Raw genomic sequence first — 10,845 nt, 5'->3', positions numbered from 1 at the left:
AACAGGGAAAACTTTAGAAATGTTAGTGTACACAAAATACTTAAAATAAACCTTTCTATCAAATGCCATATTTCCTCTGCTTAGTTAAGTAGACTTGTACCTGCCAAGATTGAAAACTATTTCTAAAATGGTTTGGTTTATAAACAGCTCAGTTACTTTAACCAACATAGAATTCCTCAATAATACGTTATGTGTGACCTTTCACTGTAGACTTTTAATAATGGTTTCATTAATGGCCAATATGTCCACTTGTTTTTTTGAAGCTGAAACAAGCATTAAACTTAATAATGGAAGCTACCTGCTTTTGCCTTGGGAGAAGTAGACAATCTAAAACCTACGGTTCAGCATATGCATGGCACACTGTGTCTTTATTTTAGAGACGTAAAGGGATCTTCCAAACACAATAAGTTATCCCTTATCCACGGGATAGGAGATAATTGTCTGATGGGCTGCTGGGGCACACCCATCTGCTGCTCCATTCAGATTTATGTGACTGTCGGAGAAAGCCAGCTGATAAGACACTTATCATGTGGAAAGGGGACAGGTTTTGATGAGACAAAACTATTTAAATTTTAACTTTACCTATACTTCTTGGTTTTAAAGGACAGTATCAAAGAAAGGAAAAAAAATGAGATACAAAACAAATGTGTTTGCTTATTATATATAACCATTCTGCATCAGAATTCAGCCATTGTCTACTTTGATATTCTCCTTCCTCTCACCAAACGACTGTAAAAACTGAAAATCTGGCTTCAAACCATGCTTCGAAGTAAATCCCTGCTTAAATAACTTTACGAACAATGCTTCACATTATCCTACTTGTTACTTTGCCCTATTAGAATTGCATTTTTAGGCGCATGTTTGGCACCACATCTTTCATTCCTCTTGACCACTTCTGTTGTTTGCTTGCAGACATTGCTGTCAATATATCAATTACAAGTGTCCATTGAACCTTTGCTGGTGACCCAATGCATCCCTTGTTCTCCTTCTGCAGAAAATTTCATAAGGCTCCAGCCAAACCGACCGCTTAGCAGTTCCTACTGACCTCTCTATAGTTAGCCTTATTATGGTAATTGCATGACTGAATACAGCAGAGACTAGGCCAATTACACCTGTCCCTGTCTAATTCAGTAAGGGCTTAAATTACTTTGCTGGAACATAGGAAAGTAAAGAATCTCAGGTGAACAACAAATTTTTCTTTATTCATGTGATGACTTTAGACAGACATCTCTAATTATGCTTGTCATTAATGCACTTTAAGTTGGAATTCTTAGAAAATCATTATAATGAACTGAGACACAGTACTATAAAGAGCTTTAATATACTTAATGTATGTTTAAAGATTGGAAGAATTCTAAAATACACAGTGTTCATGACTAAGCTTAACATTTGCAAACTGACTTCTTTTCATTATACTTTCATTCATTAAAGGGAACCTATTAGCAGGTTTTTCATAGCCAAATCGCCACTACTTCCTTTTACTGCAGCTATTTAGCTTTCTAAAGATGTTCTTCTATGTAATATTAGTAGCTACATTATATAAAATAAGATCGAAGTTAAATGCCATATGTAAGCCTTGGAGGTGGAGCCGTTCAACAGAAGAGTTACAGTGGTCAGGCCCTAAATATGCCCAATATCGCTTGAATGATATTTTTTAGATACATCATGTCAAGCAAGTTCTCAATGATTAGTATGCAACTTTGTCTTCTAGTGCCACATGCATAATGAAGCTAGTTGTACTAGAGGCACTCAATATGTGAAATGATCAGAGGTTGTGAACCCACTGTCCCAAGTGACCAACCTCCTCAGAGGGCAGTGTCTGTGTGCCACTCGATCTTCACAATAACTCTGATGGTGAGGATAGACTTTCTCGAGGGGTACATCAGGTGCAACCTCAGAGGTGGGTTGGAATACGAGGGAATCAGAAACTGGGTGTGGACTCACTGGACTGACCTCCCGATGGTACGGTACTCTCAGAAGGTGCTAGGAGGCCAGAGGCTGATCAGGTGGTGACAAGGCAAGGTCTGAATACAAAGTACAAGGTTAGGGCAGGCGGCAATATGGCAAAGTCCGTAAACGAGGTCCAAGGTCAGGGCAGACGGCTAGATAGCAAAATCAGTAAGACAAGATTCAAGGTCAGGGACTGGTGGTAGTAAGGCAAGGGCCATTAAAAAAGGATATGGGGTCTGGTACACAGAAATGACAAGAATCACAGTAACTTTGCTCACAGAGCCTTAGACAAGGCGATCTCTACATGAGGAAACAGAGCATGCAGTAGCAGGAGCTGCCGCAGGGCAGAGGACAGCACCCAAGACGACAAGCGGAAGGAAGCCGGCATGCAGCTCAGCGCCAAGGAAGGTGAGATGCCTGGCGCCCATGCCGGCATATGTTAGCAGGGATGCCGGTATGAAACATCATGTTAACAATATGCCATTATATATCACCACCATATGGCACCTTATTATGAGGGTTCCTTCTCTATTTTCTGTAATATGACAGTCAAACATGCCACATGTTAACAAAATGCAGGGGTTGATTATAATTCTCTTTTCATTAGGGAGTTATTATGGTGTATGAGGTGTACACATGCCTGTACTGCCTGAAACATGGCACATTGGTTGTTCTGCTAGATGGGACTTAAGAGCAGCTATAGTAGCTATGGAAGCTATAGTAGACATGCACCATCAGTACCTCTGATAGGGCTCATGAAGACATACGTATTTTGTTTTCCATGTTCGTTTTTTTCTAAGTCCGTATGCGGAACCATTCACTTTAGTAGGGCTGAAAACCCCCCAGAAATGACTCCATGTGCATTCTATTTCCGTATGTCTGTATGTGCATTCTGCAAAAAAAATTGAACATGTCCTATTATTGTCCGTATTCCAGGCTGGACATTCCATTCCATAAAATACGGAATGCACATGGCCGGTATCCATGTTTTGCAGAACCGCAATTTACCGATTGTTGAATCGCTACTCTATTGTGAACAGTTGGTATTTGGCTGATAGTAACATATCGATCTGTATGCTGACTTTGAGACCTGAGTATTTTACATTCACGGCAATCCTTATTTTTGATACTGTAATTTGATACTGTAATTTTTATGAGGACGCCTCCAGCATTACCCACAGTTTCTCGATGTACATGTTGAGGTAGCTTTAACATGGACAAAATTATGATACCTGACGTTGGCTAATTAATGACATTGAATGTCGTGTAAGGTAAAGAGTGAAGCTAAGAATTAGCAGATTTCCAAGAAGGTAAACCTGGACTATGAGAAGGTATTCTAACCATCTTCTCCCTTATACTTAATAAAATTTACTTTCACATGAATTGCAGTACATTTGAAATATATCTTCTCTGCAATATCTGTGTGGAATTTAAATACATTTATAGTTGTCTGCAGTTTGCCTTACAGCAATTCTCAATTATGGTAATGTGGTTAACAGCTATAGTGCCTTAAAGGATTTAAGCATTTAAGTCTAAAACCTTCGTTTTCATTTTCATACATTTTTCTTTCTAATTTTTAACAGTTTAGAAATAAGTTGATTATATCAATTTATATATTGCCTATTTGTCAGCTCTAAAGTATTTTGTAAGTATTTCAATTTACCTATATCTTACATTAGTCTCTTTTAATATTGTTTTGGAGTGGGGGGGTGGGACAGTTTCCCTCACATCCACCAGCAAAAGGGCACAGTGCATATTCCAAAAGTAAACAAAAAAGCTGCTGCATTGGCGCACATACTATTTCTTCTGATACCTGAAGAGCTCAGATGTAGAACACCTAAACTTGATGGTTAACGCACTAAGTGAACAATGGAAAGAACGTTCTAACTTACTTTTTCAATGGATTTCAATTGGTTTTGTCATGTGATAACACTGTGATGTGTTATCAGAGTCAATTTTAGCTCAGCTACATCTGTACATATTTGAGAAACATAACTGGGGGCCCATAATTATTTTTTCTATGGGGCTCTATGATATCTGTGTGTGCCCATGGGTAGAGTGTAAGGATTGAAATGTGTTAGAGATCCATAATTCTCCATGAATTTGTTAATAACAAGATCAATCAAGTAAATTCATCTGCTAATGGTAAGGGTTTCAAAAATAACCAAGTTATTTCCACAAGTTATTATTAAACCACTGAATGGTTTGGCAAAGTGGTCTGTTGCTTTTCAGCCCATATCTAACAAAGAAAAATGTCTGGAAGAAACCCATAAATATTGTGCTCATACTGATAACCATATTTCTCAGTGTTTTACACCAGAAAACCGGCATAATACATTGATTAAACTCCTGCTTCCTACTACAAATCTGACTGCCTACAACCACCACTAGGGGGAGCTCAGTGAATAGGAATTAATCAGTTGCAGTTGACTGAATAGAAGCTATAATAATTTGTTAGTACTAAGCTCCCCATAGTGGTGGCTGCAGGAAAATGTAGTGAAATGCATGAAACAAAAATTGAAAATGTCCAATTCTTGTCGGTTTGCGGCTAATAATAGGCATTTTGACAATGCGGCATGAAGCAATTGGTGGATGCATGCGGCAGGTGTCTGCATTTTACAGATCCACAGTTGGTGGACTGGTGGTGGACAAAATACATATGGGCATGTGCATGAGGCCTAAAACTCTTTCTAAAACTCAGACTTTGGAGGACTTTCTTTTGTTTCTGTGAGTGGGCATCAGCTTATCAAGCATCTGCATCTCCCTGTTTTTAACCCCCCTCCCCCTTTGTCCCCTGCATACAAAATATTCCATCATGTATAGCCACAGAGATATATATTGTATGCAATGCCCTCCGCCTAATTTCCTTCTCCACTGTCCAGAAATATATATCGCTAATGAATTTAGAGATAATAATGAATACATAAAAGGTGTCTGGACTACTTCACTCGCTTTCACTATAAGATGAGGTAGAGAAACCGAGCAGGGAAGCTACTGAACATGTTAGTCAAACACTACATTTAATATGACATTGTCCAAGAGAGGAAAAATCTTAATGGTAAAAAAAAAATATCCATGACTGATTTTTTTCCCCTCTGAGTGTGCTCCATACATTTTAGAGCAGTGGTCCCCAACCACTGGGACACGATCCAGTACTGGGCCTGGATGATTAGGTACTGGGCAGTGGGTACAGGGAGCAGGAGACTAATAGAGAACGTGGCACGCACACAGTGCGGTGCACGCCATGCTCTCATCAGTGGCCGCACAGTGGGAAGGAGGGAGAACGTTCCTTCCTTCCCACTGCAGTGTCGAATGGACACTGCAACCTTCGAAAAGGCTGAGGGAGATTTTCAGGGAGGGGCTTTGAAGCTGCCAGCAACTATCCCACCCAAAAAAATACAGATGTGGGACCAGAGGGGGTGTCATGGAGGCAGGGGGGGAAAACCTGAGAGGCGAGAAGTCCCGCTTTCTATGTTGTGCACCGAGACCATCAGCCCCTTCCCTAAATTACACCAGCCCAGCCCTTAGTCAGCTTTGCGCAGCAAAGTCAGGTAAAATTACTGTGCCAGCCTGAAATAATGGCAGGCAGATATGAAGATAGCAGTCAACAAAGCCTAGAGGAACATTTAGAGTTCATTTGGTTTATTAACCCCAATGTTGCCAACTTGCCAGGTGCAATTGCCATTATGTGATAAAATGGGGTCACCTATCATTAATGTGAGGCTCATGGTGTTATTACTTTAGGACCCCCATGTGCCTAACATTAAAAGTAAGTGACCACCATCAAGTACCTCCACATAATGGTCAACAATGGGTAACAATCTGCGACTTCGCCCTGCTCATGCCACATCTAAAAAAGTAGGCGGGGAAGGGGACAAACGGGGAGGCCCATCTCATTTACCATTTTGGACGCCTGTTTCAGGTAACATAGTAACATAGTACATAAGGCCGAAAAAAGACATTTGTCCATCCAGTTCGGCTTGTCATCCTGCAAGTTGATCCAGAGGAAGGCAAAAAAAACCCTGTGAGGTAGAAGCCAATTTTCCTCACTTTAGGGGAATAAAAATTCCTTCCCGACTCCAATCAGGCAATCAGAATAAATCCCCGGATCAACGATCTCTCTCTAGTAGCTATAGCCTGTAATATTATTACACTCCAGAAATACATCCAGGCCCCTCTTGAATTCCTTTATTGTACTCACCATCACCACCTCCTCAGGCAGAGAGTTCCATAGTCTCACTGCTCTTACCGTAAAGAATCCTCTTCTATGTTTGTGTACAAACCTTCTTTCCTCCAGACGCAGAGGATGTCCCCTCGTCACAGTCACCATCCTGGGAATGAATAGATGATGGGATAGATCTCTGTACTGACCCCTGATATATTTATACATATTAATTAGATCTCCTCTCAGTCGTCTTTTTTCTAAAGTGAATAACCCTAATTTTGATAATCTTTCAGGGTACTGTAGTTTTTTGCAGCTTAGTTTGCTGTTTATTAAAATTCCTAGATCCTTTTCCATGTCAGTGTTACCAAGTGTTTTACCATTTAGTACGGGTGACTTGCATTATCCTTCCCATGTGCATAACTTTACATTTGTCAGTGTTAAACCTCATCTGCCACTTATCTGCCCAAGCCTCCAGTCTATCCAGATCGCTCTGTAGTAGTATACTGTCCTCTTCAGTGTTAATTACTTTACACAGTTTTAGGTGTAGAAAAAGGTCTAAATGTAAGACAGCAAGGAAGCTGTCATGCATTTAGAACTGGCGGAGGATCAGTGTTAGTTATGAAGAGGCTGGTGCCTCTTAATGACTTTTGGCGGAACTACCAACCAGCTTAAGAGGTTACTAAGACCGGCGTCTAAAATATGCCCCAAAGGCTTTTAAAAAAATCACTAACCTGTAGTTTGCAACTTTTTTACACCAGCTTTTGGCAAAGGACACAAGACCTCCATTGTGTCCAAAAAGCACTATAAAAAAAGCATGACAAAAAACACAGGTGGCAAAAAAAACTCTGTGATTCTGGCATTTTAATGGTAAAAAAACACCATTAAAATGGTATGGGGACCCTAAAGCTGCCATTACACTTTCAATAGCTGTCCGCTGAACGACTCACGGCTTCCCGATACACATTCGCTCAGCAGAAAGTGCATGTGTATGCTATGGGGAGATCATAGAAAGCTTCTGCCAGGCACTTCTGGGGCAACTTATCTCCCAGGAGAACAAAAGAATCGGGCGAAAATATTCATTCCGGCCAATCATTGTCTCCCCTGACATCATCTGTCGGGGCAGAGTCAGGAGCTCCCGACATATAATAGTGTGTTTGTCGGCTGAACCCACCATGACATCCACAGCGACATAGTACAGTAGCATATCCATAATAGCAAAAGTGAACTTTAAGGTACTAAAACACTGCAGATTCACAGATTTTGTGGTGTATTACGACTTTAATGAGGGAAGGTCATCAGAGTAAGCTAAAAACTTGTAGATTTTCATGATGCATCACAGTCAGATTCTGGTAAAAAAAATAATAATGTACTAATAGGAGGCTTTTGCCCTTTTTTTTTTAGCAATGTTCCAGCTCCCAGGCATATTACTACTACAAAGTGTGAATGTGGTCATACAAGGCACATTGCGTCCCTGTTCTATGATATGCTAAATAAAGTCTTTACTGACCTGCTATGGATAACAGAAATGTGTAAGTGGAGATGATTTCTCTGTGCATTAAAAATAAAACATTTCACAATGTATAAGGCAGCGAAAGCTGAATCGACATTTTTCGTTAATGTTTGGTGCTCTTATCAACAATGGAGCAATTTATACAGTTCTAAACACCTCAAATAAAGTTCACTAAACATCTGGCAACTATGAGGAACTGGCAAGAGGCAAGTAGTAAGACACAGATACTGTTTTCTCTACACACGGTCTACTTACCATTGCCGCTATAGAATGTTAGCTATTTATGCCTAAAGCTATGTGACACCTCACAGTATGTTTATTCATAAGTTAAGACGCCTCGGCAGCACTATTAACATTAGCATATCCTTTACCTGCTATCAGTGCTAGACAACACACAACTTTGCTTTGTTTTAGAGCCTCACATTCATAAAGGTGCATTTAAGTGCACATTTCAAGCTGGGATTTGTGACAATTAGGAGTGAAATTCCTAATTAGCAAGTGGTAACAGATAGATAGATACATCCAACTTACGTGACATATCTGACAGATTGATACACTGCAATTTGCCTGAAAGATTCATGTCTTGACGGTGACCATTCTGAGACAAAGTCTTAGCAGGCCTAGCTAGACTAGTTGGGAGGCCTGTGAAGAGAACATGTTCTCACAAGCATCAGAAAAACCTGGCACAAGCATAAGAGATTTTAAATTAAAATGGATGAATATTAATCTGTATAGACAGCGATAAGAAACACTCTGTAATAAGATAAGAGACACTCTGTAATAACTTCCTTTCTTTATTAGATTTTGGATATACGTTGATTAATTAAAATTAATTCACCATAAAAAATGTGTCAAAGATCAATTCCATATAAAATATGAATCATTTTAAATGTGGACTTCATTATGTGGCAAGTATTTAATGGAGATTTTTTAGCCAAAGCCCTTAAATTGCATAAAAAGAAAGAAATTGCATGTGTGACTGCAGTCTTAGGGCTTTACTACACTACCTGATGTTTGGGCAGTGCGGGCACTAAAGGGCTATGCCATGATCGATGCAAAAAATGAAAATATCTTCTAGTCTAGTACATGACAATCTCTTTTTAACAAAGCTAGATGTCAAGACAGTGCAATTACCATCACCAACAAACAGGGATAATGCAGCCCTGAAACTTCCCAGACCCTCTATCCCTACCTACTTACACAGTCACCATAGGCAGTGACCCTCATAACTGGGCGGCAGTTCCTATGCTGAAATATGTGCGTACGCAACAAACATGCAGGGAACCACACATAGACAAACAGGCAAAGAGTAGTCAAAAACCAGATGGAAGAAGGGTCAAAAGGGTCAAAAACCAGATGGAAGAAGAAGTGCCAAAATTGCCAGAAGCAAACGAGACAACCAAAACGTCAAGAACCAGGAGGTGAGTACAATACCAAATCACCAGAAGCCAAAGCATAGTCACAAAACCAGTCCAGAAATTCACAAGCCAGAGGAGTCTTCAACAATACCACAAGGCAACAGCAGGGGGAACCAGAGGACAAGAAATTCACTGGCAACTGCACATACAGCAGCTGGACTTATATAGAGCATTGGGCGGAGCTGACAGCTGAGCGTGCTGACACTCTGACGCCTGACGCACCCCTACTTTAGCCTAAGCCTGTTAGGGACTGTGACACTACAACCAACCCTGTATCTTACATGGATCATGAGAATTTCTCATTCATTGCTTTAGTTGTTTTACTAGATTCTGGTAACTCAGGGGGCATGTCTTTCCTCGGGAGATGTGTCCTCTCTCCTTCTAAGGCCTCATGCACACGAAAATATTTTCTCTCCGTGTCCGTTGCATTTTTTTACAGACCGTATGCGGAACCATTCATTTCAATGGGTCCACAAAAAAAAAGGAAGTTACTCTGTGTGCATTTCGTTTCCGTATGTCCAACATTTCCTATTATTGTCCGCATTACAGACAAGGATAGTACTGTTCTATCAGGGGCCAGCTGTTCCGTTACAGAATGCACACGGACATCATCCGTAATTTTTTGCGGATCCGTTTTTTGCAGACCGCAAAATACATGCGGTCGTGTGCATGAGGCCTAACTATGACGGCTTCTAACTGTAGATAAGGCTGGTGTCAGTTGAAGAAAGGACGTGAGCATGTGTGACCACCTTAGTTGGTGGATGTACACATTACTACAGATTAAACACCAGTGGGGCAATATTATAATGAAGTAAATAGAATATCTCACAGCTGGAGCAGTTTTGTAACAGAAAGTAAATTGCAAAATTAACTTGTTTTTCATGTTGAATTGCTGTATATTAAAATTGCATTTAATGGTGGCATAATCACTTAAGAGCAGGTTCCTGTAATTGGGTTGACTGACAAGGCAATTATTATGGCCAAACTGTTCATACCTGATAATTGGCTAATTGTAAGAGGAGGTGAGAGCTGCATTTACACATGTGGACAAAACTGTTGGTACATTTCCATTAGGACTCTTGCACACGACTGTATGGCTTTTTCAGTAATTTGCGGTCCACAAAAAACCTATCGGCAAAAAATATGGATGATGTCCATGTGGCCCCTGATAGAACAGTACTAGCCTTGTCCATTATGCAGACAATAATAGGACATGTTCTATCCTTTAACGGAACGGAAAAACGGAAATACAGAAATAGAAGGCATACGGAGTACCTTCCGTTTTTTTATTTTTTTTGCAGATCCAATTGAGTTAATGGTTACATATACGGTCCATATATGGAACGCAAAAAGCGGAACGCAAACTAAATTTTTTTTTTCACTTGCAAGAGGCCTTAAAGAAAGAAAAACCCACAATAGTCACTGAAATAACGCAATACTGACAAAAGTAATAATAAATAAATATTTAAAATCAGCTAATAAAAATTAGACATTGCTTTTGAACTATTGTTGAACAGAATAATTTATAAATCAAACTAAAAAAACTGGCCAAATATGATGGTACCCTTAAAAGGGTTTTCTGAGATTTTTATACTGATGACTCAGTATCTGATCGGTGGGGGTCCATCAGTCGGGAACCTGCCAATCAGCTGATTAAGAAGATACCGGCACTCCTGTGAGCGCAGATGCCTTTTCCCTGCTTACCGAGCACAGCGCCATACATTGCATAGCGCCTGTGCTTGGTATTGCACTCAGCCCCTTTCACTTTAATAGGGCTAAGCTGCTCCTAGACCACGTGACAC

This window comes from Bufo gargarizans, chromosome 2, assembly GCF_014858855.1.
Source record: "Bufo gargarizans isolate SCDJY-AF-19 chromosome 2, ASM1485885v1, whole genome shotgun sequence".
Lineage (NCBI taxonomy): Eukaryota > Metazoa > Chordata > Amphibia > Anura > Bufonidae > Bufo > Bufo gargarizans.
Note: the sequence above shows the minus strand (reverse complement) of the source record.